Below are 17583 nucleotides of genomic sequence, written 5' to 3'. Positions count from 1 at the left end.
ACTATGACTTGTTCTATTTATAAGAGTATTTGTTTTATAGGTGTTATTTCTAAGATTGTAAGCTTTTCAATATCAGATACATCATAGTATTGATATTTCAATACCTATAGCAATGATAGTGATTATTTTGATTGCACAAATACTTTTTAAAAATATCATACTTTTAAAATAACATAAATGCTTTCAATAATATAAATAGGATAGGCAAATCTATTTATAATAGATTTTCTCCCCCAAACAACACAGACTATTTCAAAAATAGAATACACTAAAAATTAAACACACTAAAAAATAAACTTTTCTTCTTGTCTAAATTCAAAAGATCACACCAATAAATTGCCAGTGGAAGAACAAAAGTCATATCTCTGACAGCTGGGCTGCTGTGCAAATCAGAAGCATTCCCCCAACTCTTCAACTCCAGCCCTAATCATCTCTTGAACTTTTGTCCAACATGACCAATGACCCTGAAGACACTGGCAAAACTGTTTCTTCTCCCATGTTTCCCCTTTTGTTGAAAGCGACAAATTATTTTCTCAGGCCACAGGGATTGGGGGCGGAGGGGCATATTAGGCTTGTATTTGTATGTATCAGGCAACAATATACTAGTAGATATGAACGTTTGGGCAACCAGACTGGAGAGATAAAGTAGGAAGTCACCAATATAGAGATGGGATTTATATGCATGAAATTGCCTAAGTGGTGAATATGGATGCAGAGGAGAAAAAGTGTGAGAGCTGAGCTACAGGGAACTCCAAAATCTAGAGAAGATGAGAGGGAGTTATAAAAGGATATGAGAAGGAACAGGCCATGAGATGGGCAGAAATCCTGGCTAGTGTGGTATCCTGTATTTCTAGTGAAGCTGGTACTTGAGGAAAGAGAGCAATCAACTCTGTCAAGTGCTACTGATAGGTCAGGTTAGATAGTTAACCACTGTCTTTATCAACATTACAATTATCCTTGAACTTCATATGAGCTGCCTCAATGAGTACTGAGGGTAAAAACATGACTGGAGTGGCTCCAAAAGCAGAGTGGCAAAGACAAGGAGGAAAGAGTGTTAAGAAATCTCCAGTGAAAGGGAGTGGATAATTGAGGGGGGAACTGGAGAGTATTTTTTTTAGCATAGAAAAAAATAACAATATGCTTATGTATCAATATGCAATGTCTCTAACCATTAGAAAGTGAAAATTTAGTCTTGCAGTAGAGCAAAAAGATAATTTCTGTGTGATTCCCTTGAGTAGGAAAGAGAGGGTGGAATCTAGTTGACAAGTGAGGGAGACAAGCAGGGGGAGTTCATCACTAGCACCAGGAAGGAGGGCAGAGTTCATGAGGTAGAGAGATGTGGTGGCAGCAGATGGAAATTTCTCATCTGATGGTTTATGTTTTCTTATCATTCAGGTCTTAGAGCAGCTGCCACCACTCAAAGAGCCTTCCTTGACCTCTTAATGTAAGTAGCTTTCCTTTTCATAAGGGCCCATACAACCCTGTTTTACTATAGTTACAGCCCTTATGGCTTTTGTTGACATTTTTGTAAAACTTGCTTATGCGGTTATGTATAGCTTTCCCAACGAGGAGCATAAACTTTATTTCTGTTTTTTACTGCTATATCCTTAATTTCCAAAACTGAAAAGCAATGAATATAAGTGGAAGCTTAATATATCATTGCTGAATGGATAAATCAATGAAACTTTCAGAAACAAGCATTTCTTACAATCCAAATGATTTCAAATGTGATATTACAAGTCTCAAGTGTTTTTTTCTAGACATTCATTTAGACATTCATTCAAGTGTTTTCTAGCCATGGCAACGTCTGTGGATAGTTGTGCCTGTACTACTTGCTCTATTGAAAATGCACACTCCTAAGAGGTGTGTCATTGTGAATTAGATCCTGCATGGGCACGTTAGAGCCTGTAGACTGAGAGCACCACAGGAGAGCAGCTATCTCCAACACAGAACGTTCAGCTAGTCTTACTGACATGCTGACTTGGCACATGAAGAGGGGTGCAGAAAAAGAAAAGATCGGTCAAAAAATAGAGAAAAGCCCAGGAACTCACAACCATTAAATAAAAGAAAATTATCCCTAAATGTTTGTCTAGTGATTGATATTTGCTTTCTATAATTATTTTAGGACTCCACCAAATCACTTCAAGGTCAGTTAATATTTGTTGGACTCATTTTTACAGAGCTGTAAACTGAAACGCTAGGAGATTAAGTGCTCTGCACAAAGGAAGTTATCTGCAGCTGCTGAAAAAGCACTCACAATCATGCCCCCTGCTTTTCTTAGCCTGTCTAAGCCCACTGTCCCTCTAAGAGCCACAGAGTGACAGAGTCAATGCTTGGATGATGACTTGCAGCTAAGTAATAGTTGACACTATATATATGATCTGATACTGACTTTACTTCTAGCAGGCTGACTTGCATTGACCTGAATTGAGAATATTTATGAGGAACTAATAGTCTATCGGCCCGGGGGGTGTGGCTCAGTGGTTGAGCATCGAACTATGAACCAGGAGGTCATGGTTAGATTCCCTGTCAGGGAACATGCCCGGGTTGAGGGGTCAGTCCCCAGTAAGGGGCATGCAGGAGGCAGCCAATCAATGATTCTCTCTCATCATTGATGTTTCTATCTCTCGCCCCTTCTCCCTTCATCAATGAAATCAATAAAAATATGTTTTTTTAAAAAAGAAATAGTCTATCCGTGAATATCACATCTAAATCTTGCTCAGAGTGTTTATGCTCTGTTCGAGCTATGCCAAAAAAGAGCATTTAGACATTATCCAGTGGCCCTTGGTTTCACCTCTTATTTATATCATAAACAGAGGGAATCCATGAAATTATCTATAGAGAGGCACCTTGGAAATTTTCCCAAGTTATTTTTCAAAGGTCAACTGGCATTGCTGGTCACCCTTGCCAAATAGAAATAAAAAAGGGAGAGAAATGAGGGAACAGAGAAATAAAGACAGAGATATTCTGGGGGGATACAAGGAAAAAAGAAAGTTTTGTACAACATGAGGGAGTTTTGATAAAAGAAAAATAAAAGATGAAATTTAAGAGTTTTCCCTTATCCTTTCATTTTCTCTAATTTTTAGTAGTGGAAGAAGATTTGTTTTGAAAGGTAGATCGTTGTTCATCCAAAATTGTGTTGCCAAATGAGAAATAACATTCCATTCTCCTCTAAGTCTCCAATGAAGGAGAATTTCACACCCCAGTTCCAAACCACATATTAGAATAATAATATTCTGCCTGGAGTGTAGAATGACTTCCACCATCTGCCTCTTTGTTCATCACACAAACGTTTGCAAATACAAAGTACAAAGTAATATTGTTTGATTGGGTTCCCTCAAAATGAGGTAAGTGTCAATAGTTAAGTGTGTCTGTGTGGGGGGGAGGGTCGGGGGTGGAATAGAAGATCAATCTATAAAACCCATACATGTGTAAGAACAATCCATGTTTGTTCATTCTTTTGTACTTTCTTCCTCCCTTCCTTCCCTCTTTCCTGTCTTTCTCTATCAGTTTTTTATGATGTTCGCTACCAATCTTGAAACTTCTAAAACAATTAGATCATGAACTAGTCACTAGTAAATGTCAGCCTCCAATTGATGTAGAGAGGAAGGTGATAAAGCAATGTCGTTCCAGGCTTGGTCTCTTCTCTAGCACTGACCATCTTAACTGCTTTCCCTTGACCTTGAAAGCTGCTTCATTTTCTAATTCCGAGACTTTATCTTAAGACATCATCCAAATTTTAGGAAAAAGTTGTGGACAAAGCTGTATTCAATAAGCAAAAATTTTTAGAAATAATAATAAGCAAAGTCTTCCAAATTAGAGGTATTAGGTGAATTCTAATTTATATTGTTAGAAATAATATAAAGGTATTTATATTTAATTACAAATGACATTCAATACATGTGAGAATGCTTTGGATATTCAATGTTAAATGAAAAGAATAGGATGTAAAATTGTTTAATTATGTAATTATAATTATATGGAAATTACAAAGTGTAAATATAATTAAATGTTATCAGTTTAGTTAAGATAGTTGTCTTCTTTTGTTATTTCTATATTCCAGATTTCTGTGAAGTGACACTAAATTTTAATTTAATTTTTTAGTTTAAGAGAGGTTGTGATGTAAAAGAACCCATATTTATTAAATTATTCCTTTTTCTTCTTAGGCATTTCTAGCTTCTTGGAATAGGTATTTGTGGGGGGAAATAATTAAATTAGGCCAAGTTTCTGTTCTCTGAGTCAGTTGATAAAGGCAGAGATTTTGAAGGAGAAAGAGTTATATAATCAGTATTTTATTGAAACTCTCTGGGATTTTATAGATTGTCTCTTTGAAACTTCACATTTTATAATGAAAAAACTCAGAAGAAAAAAGCTATAAAAATATAAGAAACCAATATATGGGTGGATCCAATACACATGTTGTGAGTTTAATGAAATTTTTGTAGGCATGATTATTTCAGAGCGTCTGGAAACAGCTAACAGTATACCTATGTAGTAGAATACTGCTGTCTTTTTAACTCACTCCCCTACTCCATCTGTTCTAGTGACTTCCAGCTCTTTGCATCAAAAAAACCTATTCCTCTGGAGAGTCTGCAGAGCAATGTTTACAAAACCCAGAGATGGTGCTGAAGATACTTATTGGAACTGTGTGAGTTCTAGGAACAATGCATGTCATCAATGCTGCGGAACCCCTCTGTGCTGGGCCTCCTATTCCCCCAACTTCTGGGCATGAGGGTTGTCGACTGTCCACTCTGAGTCCCTCTCTGTGATTTGCCCTTGGTCAAAGCCACCTCACTCAAGTTATACCCCTCCCCTGTGTGGGAAGCCTGCACCCAAAGACTGGTCACTAGGGATATAAAGACACAGTCATCTTGCCTTGATTTAAAACCACTCCAAAGGTCATTTCAGTTCCACATCTCCCAATGGGATCAGCTGGGCCTCAGGTGCAAATGCATTGCAGGCCAATTTCTCCCTGTTCCCAACTTGCTTCCCTCACTCCCAGTAAACCTCCTGTAGGAAAATCTCAAAGTCTGTCTTGTAGGCAACGCATCCTAAGACATGCAATTGTACCATCACATAAGAAGTCCATTACAACATTTTTAGTTCATAGTTCATTTTGACGGAAATCGTGTTGTTGTCAACTCCTTATTGATGATAAAACAAAAACAAGGGTGTGGTTTCAGAGTTAGAGACCCTCTCTTCCCAACAGCAAAATTAGGTAGAGAGCTGAACACTGTCTATTGGATTTAATCCATTTAGACAACCAATCTTGCTTGAATACTCCTTTCCTTAATAACAAGTCTTTCCACTGATTAATTTTCTTCTTTATTTCTCTGTAGAAGTTGTAAGCTATATGATAAATTAATCTGAGGGCCATCTTTCTCTTTGCTGTTCAAAGTGTGTTCACTGTACCAGTAGCACAGGCATCACCTGGGAGCTTGTTAGAAATGAAGAATCTCAGCTGCCACACCCGACCTACTGACTCGAAATCTGCATTTGGTCAAGATTGTCAGATAGCTTGTTTGCACATTAAAGTTTGACAAGCACTGAACTGAACCACTATTGTCAAATCAGACAGCTCAGTAAGACTGGGAATTGCCAGAGGGAAAACAAGCATTGGAATCAGAAGAATTCAGTATGAGTTCCAGCTCTGCTTCCATCTTGCTGAGCATCTTAGGCGAGTGAGTCTTCATTTCCTGGGAATCTATTTGCTCACCTTAAGAATCCTTATAACATTCTGTACCTTGGAGGATTTTTATGAGGATTTATACTTGCTTTTATTTAAATAACTTTAACTGAGCATCTATAATGGGCCAGACACTTTTCTAAAGGCTTGAACATTATGAAAATCAAGACAGATTCAAGTTTTGCCTGTCAGACGTTCCACAAACATGCATTGATCAAGGACTATGTGCTAGAATTACAGCAATAAAAACAATAGACTTCTTTTGGAGCCAATAGTTAAAGACTGGACACACACTGAGTAGTAAGTTATCATGAAAAAAAAATGGTCAATATTACAAAGGAGAAGTACCGCTGAAGTTGGAGCTTATATTAGGGGAACCATCTAGGTTAGGAGAATTCTCAAAATCTCTCCACCTTAATGATGCTTCTTGGCTAATGAGGTGTACAGACAACTAAATACAAAATTCAAACACCATGGTAGGAGTGAGATAACCAATGATGTGTGGGTACATAGGAGGCCCTGTCTCAGACCCAATGGGGAATGGGGCAGAGAATAGGGATGACATGGGTGGGACTGAGGGGTGGTCTCCCAGAAAAAAAAATTGTCACTCATTAAGACTTACAATATCAGTAGAATTGATTCTGAAAAAAGTGGAGATTAGAGTGACACAAAAAGGGAGAAGAGCATGGACTAATTTAAGGTTTTAAAAAACCAACAACACATTTCTAAAGAATCTCTTTTATCATAGAGATAAATTAGAACGTAAATGCCTTCCACCTGTTCTTCTAAGTCTCCCACTTGCTTCCTTTCAGCCTGCTTTTGAATTCACCTCAGTGCCTATTCTGGGCCAGGCACTCACTTAGGTACTTTTCCTGAATGTTATTGTATTAAGCATGTTTTTCATACTGATGCTTTGACATCTGGGGCTTTGCTGACTCTGAAGGGACTGCCCCTCCCAGGGATTGCCCATTTCTAGAGATCATAAACAATTAACTTTGCCAGAAAACCAATCCAGAGCCCATACCCCAACCACCTTCTTTCTTAGGCTCTTTCACTCACTCCCGTACTGCCTTTCCCACACCCCAGGACCAGTACAACTAAAGACAGTTCCTAAGCCCCAGCGCCTGCTAAAATAATTCATACTAGCCAATCCCAACCCTGTGTACCCTGCCTTGACCATTCCTTTCCACTGAAAAAATAATAAAGGCTCTTGCCCACATGTTCCCCTCACTCCCTCTGCCACCTGACCAACCCTGCCATTCCCCCGTGTGGCCTGCATGATATGACGCACCTGCTCCTTTGGGGAACTGTGAGTGACAAACTCTCTTTTTAATGACAATCATCTCCTGATCTGTTGGCCCCACCATACATGAATATGAGTAAAAACTACATTTTAAAAGTTATCTCATTTAGCTTTTATAACATTTCTACAGGGAGGTGTTCATTCTCCTCATTTTTATGATAAAGCTGAGACCTATCTATCTATAACCTTCTATTTTGGTTAAGCCAATATAATGTGGTGGTAAGAGAATATTTCTAGTAAAATAGATTGGCGGTGAGTCAAATCCCACCCAGTATGATTCTGGCAGTAGGAAGCAACCTCAAGAATCTCAGTTGCTCTATACATAAAAGTTTATTACCCATTCTCACAAACCCTCTGCAAGAATAGATACTCTCCAGGGCAGTTCACTTCCCAGCAGTGAATCATGGACGCTTCCAGGTCCTATTTTGTGGCTCCACCATTTCAACACTTGGCTTCCAGGGTCTCCAAGACAAGCAAAGAGAAGGCAAAAAGAATCCAAAACTAATCATGAATATCATAGTCTGGAGGTGATGCGTATCGCAACCTCTCCCAGGCCATTGACCACAACTCATCGAATAACCTAACTAAAAGGAAGTCTTCAAAATATTTGGTGAGTTTTACTGTCTGGGACACATACTTCCACCACTTTTGAGCTTGGGCAATATCCTTACCTTCCATCAGCTTTTTAAAGTGTCCCAAGTGCAGAGTACAATGGCTATTGTACTAAAAAAATATATATGTTGTGAATTATTCCTTCCATTTTAAACATGGATACACTCAGAGCTTAATATGTCATTTCCTTTATAGCCACTCAAGCACTCTAATATATTTTCATTGGTTCAATAACTTCTTTACTTCTTTATACTTACAATATAAATTACAATTTACTTCATTTTCATTACCACTTTCAAATTTGGTTTTGTTCTTCTTATGTGCTTTTATTTGGGATCATTTTGGTTTTTAAAAAATCTATATTCTAGTATCAGAATCACACACAGAAAACTATCTCAATATTCAAATAGGTCTAAAGAAAAATGAAATCGGCGGAGAGACCAAGATGGCGGCGTAGGTAAACACCGGAGACCGCTGCCGCAAACAACCATTTCAAAAATACAACTAAAAGACGGAACGGACATCACCCAGAACCACAGGAAAGCTGGCTGAAGAGAGACTCTACAACTAGAAGGAAAGAGAACAGCAAACCGAGGCTCAGAGGCGGCGCAGTGTGGAAAATACAAAGGTACCGAGGTGCGCGCGAAAGCGGGCTGGTGGCTGAGGGCGCGGTTGTCGTTTTCGGTCCGGAGTGAGTCTCAGACTCTGGGCTCCAGATCCGGGCGAGTCTCTAGGGACCCAGACTCAAACGGGAGAAGCGGGATTATCCGGCATCAGTTGGAACCTGAGGGCAGCTTTCTCTCCGAGGTTTGCAGCGGCTGCCGGGGTTATGAGAAGCAGAGCCTCTGGGAACGGGACTGGGAGCGGCCATAACTGCTCCCTCCGCCTGCCCTGTGGATCCCGCCCCGCCCAAACCCTGCGCACAGCCATTTGCCGATCGCCTCAGGCAAAGGCTGGATTAGCGCCTCCCCAGAAGGCAGACGTTTTCCACACAGCTGTTTCCTGCAGCCAGTCGGCCTGGTGGTCAAATCCCTCTAGTGTTAACTACAACAATTAAGGCTTGGCTAGAACAAGACTGCGCACAAAGACCACAAGGGGGTGCACCAAGAAAGCATAAAAGATGCGGAGACAAAAAAAACATGACAGAAATGGAGGATATGGAGCTAAGAATCGCAATTTTGAGGGCTTGCCATAAATTTGTGCAGAGCCTCACGAAAACTAATGAGACCCTCGATGCTACGATAAAGAAATTAGAAAGTAAGCATACACGGACTGAAATAAAGAATATTATACCCAATAGCAGACCAGAGGAGCACAAGAATCAAACCAAAGATTTAACAAAAAACACCCAACTGGAAAAGCAAAATGAAAAAAGAATCCGAAAGTGTGAAGATAGTGTAAGGAGCCTCTGGGACAGTTTCAAGCGTACCAACATCAGAATAATAGGGGTGCCAGAAGATGAAAGACAGCAAGATATTGAAAACCTATTTCAAGAAATAATGGCAGAAAACTTCCCCCACCTGGTGAAAGAAATGGACTTACAGGTCCAAGAAGTGCAGAGAACCCCAAACAAAAGGAATCCAAAGAGGACCACACCAAGACACATCATAATTAAAATGCCAAGAGCAAAAGACAAAGAGAGAATCTTAAAAGCAGCAAGAGAAAGAGACTCAATTACCTACAAGGGAATACCCATACGACTGTCAGCAGATTTCTCAACAGAAACTTTGCAGGCCAGAAGGGAATGGCAAGAAATATTCAAAGTGCTGAATACCAAGAACCTACAACCAAGATTACTTTATCCAGCAAAGCTATCATTCAGAACTGAAGGTCAGATAAAGAGCTTCAAAGACAAGGAAAAGCTAAAGGAGTTCATCACCACTAAACCAGTATTATACGAAATACTGAAAGGTATCCTTTAAGAAGAGGAAGAAGAAAAAGGTAAAGATACAAATTGTGAACAAAAAACATGCATCTATCAACAAGTGAATCTAAGAATCAAGTGAATAAATAATCTGATGTACAGAATGAACTGGTGATTATAATGAATCAGGGACATAGAAAGGGAATGGACTGACTATTTTTGGGGGGGTAAAGGGAATGGGAGATTCGGGAAGAGACTGGACAAAAATCGTGCACCTATGGATGAGGACAGTGGGTGGGGAGTGAGGGCGGAGGGTGGGGCAGGAACTGGAAGGAGGGGAGTTATGGGGGGGGGGAAGAGGAACAAATGTAATCTGAACAATAAAAATTTAATTTAAAAAAAAAAAAAAAAGAAAAATGAAATCTTCCTTCATATCATACCATAGAAATTAAATCTATCTATTTTTCCTCTTTTAACTACTTTATGTCTCTTTCTATTAGCTGCTTCTTCCTATTCCATTTTTAGTATCTCTCTGTATGTTTCAAGAGCCCCCAAACAGATTATCTGATTGGTTTAGTTCATCATTTTCTAATTGTAGCACCTCTTTGGGACTAATTGTCATACTAGTATGAGGCCCTTTCATGGATCACAACTAAGTCTATATGTGGTTGCCTTTGTCAGGCACAGAGCCCTAACACAGTCTGCCAGAGTTAGAGATGCTGAAGGTCATAGGACACTGGTTGCCCTTTAACTCACCTCTAGCAGCTTAGCTCAGAAGATAACTTTAGGTAAAGCAAAGTCCCACAGTTTTGTGGATTCAAAATAACAACATGAATGATTTTTTAAATAAATAAAGCTATATTTATTTTATTCAGTTTATTGTGGCTTAGTATTCTAGAGAATAGGAAAATATTGAACCATAGGGTTAGCCACCCATGGCATACTTAACAGATGGGTTCTTTAAGACAAAGAAAAATATGTGAAAAACACATCTAGCCGTTCTATTTGTCATGCATAGGATTTTTAAAAATGGTACTGACAGCTTTCTACAGATTTTCACTGACTGTTTGTTGTAGTATTAGGCTTTGTTAATTTGCTTTTTTGATTTATTATAGAAATGGTACTGTTACCATGGCAAAAATGCAAACTGAGTTGTTCTCTCAATCATATAGGTCACCCAGTGAGCACAACAGAAAGCTATGATAATTGTAAATTTAAAAAAGAAGAGAAAACAGATCAATTTTGAGGAAAGGGCATGACTAATCTATAAGTAACCTTTATACTATGGAGCATTATGTAAAATATTAAAGAACTGCTTGAGGCTAAAAAAGAATTGAAACAAAACTAAAATTTATCTTATAAATTCAGTTTTCCATAAACATAAGAAAGACTCATTAAAGAAGAACACCCATCAGTTCCTTGGATTTTGGACATTTCAGTGCAGCATTAGTTGTGATTGGGGGAAGGAAGACTGGAAGCAACCTGTGTCCATCAAGGGGAAAGAGGATAAGTCAAACATGCTAGGTGCACAATATAGAGCATCATGTGGTGATTAGAAATAGCAGACGAAATCTGGTCACAGCAACAAGGATAGATCCTTAAAAAGAGAGAAATAAAAGACACAGAACACGATATATATCATCTGATGTCATTTACATGAATTAAAAAAATATGTATATACAGAACAAAAAAACACTATATGAAACAATAAGTCGCACATCAAAATAGTTGCCTATGGTAATGGAACTAGGAGCTAACACCTTTCAATAAAATATCCAGGTGCACAAGAATTTGCTGAGTCCCATTCAAACTGTTCCATGGATCATTTTCAATGGTCTAGAATATGGAAGGTAAGATTCCTAAACGAAGGCTCTGGAACCCTTTCCATTCTGGCAGCCTCTGCTCTGAGGGGAATGAGTGGGCTAGAAAGAAAAGGAAATACAAATTAAAACAAATAGGAGATAATCCTCCACTAATGCTAATTTGTCTGCCTGGAACTAAGGAGTAGAATTAAGTAGCATCTGAGATGAGAGAGACAGACACAGACACACAGAGACACAGAGAAATAGTCCTCTCAGGTTGTGACAAAATGTTTAACTTGATTATGTAATTTTAGTTTATGTGGGGGTTTTTGTTTTGTCTATAATAATAGCCCATCTGACCATCAGCAGTTCAAGAGAATGTATACTCAAACACCTAGGAAAACTACTACAGTTAAGAATCAAGATTTAGCAGTATTGGGGAAGGGGGAAGGGGAGGGGGACAGAGATTAACCAAATAATTATATGCATATATGCATAACCCATGGATACAGACAACAGTGTGGTGAAGATCTGGGGAGAGGGGGGCAAGTAGAGGGGGTCAATGTGGGGAAAAAGGGGGACATCTATAATGCTTTCAACAATAAAGATAAAATTTAAAAAGAATAAACTCTGTTTTGGTACTCAAAATAAAAAACAAAAAAAAACACAAACTTAGCAGCCTTACAGTTGGTTATTTAACCCCCAGCACAAATCAATTGAAAAGCAATTGACTCAAAACTACATCAAGATGTGGATTAATCATCAACAGTACATCCATCACTTGGTTAGGTTTGGGAATCTGTGAGCCACAAATATTATGTTCCAACAAGTAGGATGTGACAAGCAGGCAGGAAAATAAAAGGCAGTCAAGGTCCTGAGTATTACAGGTGATCAAAAGTCAGGTCCCAAACCTTCACACAATTGAAAATGATTAGAGAGTAGTCCCTTTGATAAAGTTTCAGGGCACTAGGTGCCGGTGAGCAACATTTCTATGATAGCTATGGGAAAGTTAGAAGGACCTAAGTAATAGGAAATAGCCAAGAATGATTTGGAAGCTTCCCATCATAGGTAACAAAGCACATTTTATTTGGGGGGATGGTGGCCAGGTGGGGCATGGGCTTATGAATGCAGTTTCTATGTGACATGATTTATTGAGAGACCCCCAAACATGCTGACACAATTCCACACAATGGCACACTGGGCAATTTATATAGCTTTCCAAAGGAGATGTGTACAGGATGAGAAATGGAAACAAGATTTAATGATTTAGGAAACAAATCACAGCCTTCCTGCAGTCATGTGTCCAACATTTAATCTCTAAAATATTACAAGCAGAGAAACCAACATTTCCATTCCTGCAGAATGAGTGGCACATGGTTTAATGTTCCTCTCCCCTCCTGGGAATGTACTTTCCCCATGAGCCCAATGAAAGGAGGCTTGTCTGGTCATAGCTCTGGAAAAATATCATTGACTCTGCCAGCTTTGATGTTTATTACCTTCCTACAGCGAAGCTAAAGAAATTATGAAAAAAATATGTAGAAGTGAAACAAAGAGTATGTCTCAATATATTCTCATTGAGCTAGTTCTGTTTCGGCAACATTCTTTCTTCTCCTAAGACCAGGGGAGACATTCAACACACGAAACAACCAATGTGGCACAGGCACAGCCAATCAAACTGCTTAAAAATCAACTACAGTCATACTGATGCCCACTGGCACAGCACAGCCTAAAGTTCTCTGGGGTCACCCCCAAATACTAGAGAGCACTTTTCTACTTTGTACTGAAGTAGGTCCAGAAGCTAATTTCAATGGTCAGAATCATCTTTTAAAAAAAAAAATGTGCTGAAGTTTCCTATATAGTCCCTGCTGTCATTTCTTATTACAGGAATTCCCAAGCCTCTGCCTATCATTGGCTGTCCCAGTGAGACTCAACTCCCACAAAAGCAGAGCAGTCCCTCAAATAGCATCTTGCCCTGGATTTATTGGGGGCGGGGGGAGGTTTGTTCCACCCACCCAGCACGTGAAGAAGTCACATGATCCAAGGGCCCACCCCCATCCCTGAGCCGTTTTCCACTGATGCATTCACTCCTGAGAGGAGCTGGGGCAGGGACAGGCAGCCCAGCGCTGGAGTTCCACCTTCATCAGTTCCTTGTTCCTTCCTGCTCCGCCCAAAAAGCCGTACTCAATGCACAGAAAGCCAGGGCTCTTCCAGACTCACGGAGGTGTGGGAGCCCAGAGCCACTTTCCAGGCCTGGGGAGGCTCACAACAGGGATCACAGAAGAGGCCCTGGCCCCTGGCTGATCTCACTAGAACTTTCCACACCTGAAAGAACAAATAAGCTAGCATCACCAATTCCCAGGAGTGCTTTTTATTGCAAAGAAATATAGATGTCATTCTTTCCACATGGCTTGGGAACTCTAATTTGTTGAAACACTAAAACAATAGTTTAAGTGTATAGATACATGAAATCATATGCATTATACAGGGAATGCTATCCTGTGACTAGTCACAAATACACAATGAATTACTACTTCTATGTGAAGACACTCTTATATGTATTTAGGGGCAGATATAGTATCTAGCCAAAAACATGGGCTAGAGCCAGGCTCATAGCCTATCTGGTCCACTTAGTGGCTATGGAATCTTGGGGTCAGTTTCTTAACTGCTTCAAGGTTCAGTCTCCTCATCAATAATATGAAGGCAACATTATAGAATCCTTGGGAATATTAAACAATTTCCACATAAAAAGTGCTTAGTCTCCACAGCACAGACAAAATAGTCAGGTGATCCTGATAACCCAAATCATCAGATTTTCTAGAATCCTACAAGATAGCTTTTTGTAAAAAAGGTTGACAATGTAATTTGTTATTGTGGATTTACTCAACAGATATTTCTTGGGAGATAAGTATGTGCCAGACCCCGTGGCAGCAATTGAGATTACAAAAAAGAATGAGATACGGTCTGTACGATCATAAAGATTACAAGTAAGTGGGGAGACAGACTTATAGGTGCATACTGCAATGCAGAGAGTGGCATTAGAGGGGAACAAAGAAAGAGGGGCTTAACCCACATCAGGGGCCCAAATTGGTAAATGGCCCCAAGAAACCAACATCAGGGAGCCAGCCAGTCCGATGCAAAAGCATAAGAGTCTGTATTTCAAGCTAGCTTGAGCTCTCCGTCCACTAGACTCACGGACACAATGGCAAGCCAAGTGGCCGAGAGATCAAACCCCGCGTAGAGACGGGTTTTATAGCGGGGGTTGGAGTAAGGGGAAGAGAAAGGACTGTGCTCTGCCGATTGGCCAGGTGCAAGTCAGTGTCTTGTTCCTGGGTGTGGCTAGCAGAGTCTTAGATTTCCGGGAAGAAGCTCCTTGCCAAGCACGTGGCCAAGGTAAGATGGAGGACGTAGCCCTTACCCTGGGGCAAGATGGAGGGCCTAGCCCTCGCCCTTTCAGAGAAGACTGGCCCTCCTTTCTGGACTTGAAGGAGACTTGAAGACTTGGGCTAGCTCAGGACTGCGTATTTTATTCACATAACACCATCATTTCTGCTCTACTGAAGGTGCCTCTTTTGAGGTCATTATCTCCACCCAGAGTTCTAGGCAAGGTATGAGAGCCAAGCCTCCTCTAATCCGGAATTTCAGAAAGTATCTGGGGTTCCAGGCCCTCCCAGGCCGAGGGACCAGCCCCAATCCAGGTCTCAGTAATCTTGCTTTTCTCTTACTCTTTCTCTCCAGGCTCCTCCCCACCAGTTTTCTCTTTTCAGTATATTAGAAAATTATCTCTGCATTACATGCTTTATATTCTGTATTCTGTGGCTTGTAGTAAATCTCTCTTCCTTCAGTCCTCTAACTTCTTAATATTTTAAGGGAATAATTAATATTTAAAGTAAAGCTTCTGATTTCCCTTTTAACAAGCCAAGGTATTGCAAGTTAATGCCTTGGCTTCTCAAAACTATTGTCTCTGAAATTAGCTTCAGGAGCATGTTTTGGAATTGGAACACTGAACATTGCCTCCTTTGTTCTTGGCTGGGTCTGCCCTCCTCCTGGAGCAATGAGTGTCATGACTCAAAGGGCGGGACTACCGGCCAGTGAACTAACAGGAATTAAAGGCACAGAAAGAAAAGTTTCAAAATCATGCCTTCCTTGTCCAAATTCCTTTTAAAAAGAAATTAATTCCAAAAGACTGTACCCAAAATAGTATTGGGCACATATGTTCTCCAACATACCTGTACCATCCAGGGGTCTAGAGCAAGTCACAGGAATATAAAAGCAGTAACCTTCACAAGCAGGGGAAACTGTATTGTAATCGCCCTGAGCCACAGGGTAAGTGAACATTCCAACTTCAAAAAGAAGGCTTTGCTGCTGTCTGCAATAAACAAGCTTGTTCTGGAGAGAGATGAGGGGAAGGACACTGGGAAAGGGTGGCCTAAATGACAGAAGCCAGCCCCACCGGCATGGCTCAATGGTTGAGCCTCGACCAGTGAACCAGGAGGTCACAGTTTGATCCCCGGTCAGGACACATACCAGGTTGCAGATTAGATCTCCAGAATGGAGCATGCAAGAGGCAGCCAATCAATGATGATCTCTCATCATTGATGTTTCTATCTCTTTTCCCCCTCTTCCTTCCTCTCTGAAATCAATAAAGTGTATTTCTTAAAAAAATAACAGAAGCCATGGATTTAAAACAAAAACATTTCTTGTGTGACTGTCCATGAACTGAACATCCAAAATTAGCCAGTTATAGTTTCCACTATCAACCTTAGGTATTAAGAACCATTGTTCTAGCTGCTCTCCACACTAACTTCTGCTTTCCGGTCTGTTACCTTACCTGATTGTCTCTGTGAAATAAAGTCACAGAAACCCATTTCCACTTGAAGAACCTGAAGCTCACTGACTATCTGAAAGCCGAATAGGGGTAGTAATAAGAAGCAAATTCAAACCTCCACACTCCACACCAGAAGGGCTATTTACATTCTTTATCCATATAAGCATTGCTCCTTAATGTTCTTCTTTTGTTAAAATCACTTCTAGTTTTTATCCCATGGTTTATGATTATTTTCTCAGGATCTTTATTCTTCCCCAATATTGATAGACTGCAATTATATTAATACATGCAGGCTCCTCCCAGCATTGTGTATGGCATGGCTTGCTTACCCCGAATTTCAAGTCATTAAGTCGTCTCACCTTCATGTTTGATCTGTCCTCTGAAATCACCTCTAATTTCAAAGAAGCTGTTACTCTTTATGAGATGCCTCATGGGCTCTGCCTATGTATTAGCCACTGTTTATTACCTAAGGAAAATTTCTCCTTTGTTACTTTCCAACTCTCACTCAAAGTATCAGCTAATGTCTCAAGCCTTCCACTCACTAGGTTATTCTATCTAGGACTCCCCTTTCCAAAGAAGGCTGTATGCAGGGACAGATCTCACCACCCATCATCTTAGCAAAATATAGCACCAGTTATCTTAACTGAGCAAATTAAAAGTAACATATCTATAACCATTAACTTCTGCTACACAATAATCCTGAAATGTAATGGTTTGAAACAGCAACCACTTATTTAGCGCACAATTCTACAGGTCAGTAATCTGGGCTGTGTACAGCTCAGTTGTTCTGGCCTTGGCTGGGTTCAATTAATGTATCTGTGGTCAGAAGCCAGGTCAGCTAGAACCAGCTGGTCTAGGATGATCTCAGCTGGGATAGCTGTCTAGACTTGTTCAAAGTTTAAAGAGAACAGAGGGAAGATATAAGCTTGGAACTGGCACATCATCATTGCTGTCACATTCAATTGGCCAAAACAAATTCTAAGTCCAGACAAGATTCAAGGAGTGGGTAAAGAGACTATCATTTGATGGGAGATGCTGCAAAATCACATTGCAGCAATGAGGTGATTTTTGTCTGAATCTACAAAGTATCTATGACTAAAATTATTCCAATAAACTTCATTATGTTTTGAATAACCTAGTCTGCTAGGTACCCTTATATGAATATACATTAAATCATTTCCCAATCAATGTATTTACTTGGCAAAAGGAAACAATTATTCAACTAAAATGACTAGGCACTAAGCTAGTTATGGAACTACATAGGCAAATGAGAAAATCACTGTCATGAAGAAGCTTGCAGTCTAGTGGAGGAAACACTAGGTAAATATATGCAATGATCAACAGAAAGGACACCATGGATTTACTCTGAAAAAGTTTCCTGAAGAAGCTAATGGAATGTCAGGCAACAGAGAACTCCAGATGAATGAGAACTGTTGCATTCTATGTGTGTGGACAGATAACACTAAAATCATAGCTCCCACTCTTGTCAGA

This window comes from Myotis yumanensis, unplaced genomic scaffold (assembly GCF_028538775.1).
Source record: "Myotis yumanensis isolate MYYU_CA2020_CCGP unplaced genomic scaffold, mMyoYum1.0.hap1 SCAF_2, whole genome shotgun sequence".
In the NCBI taxonomy this organism is placed as follows: Eukaryota; Metazoa; Chordata; class Mammalia; order Chiroptera; family Vespertilionidae; genus Myotis; species Myotis yumanensis.
The sequence above is the reverse complement of the archived record's forward strand: the minus strand, read 5'-3'. Positions refer to the sequence as shown.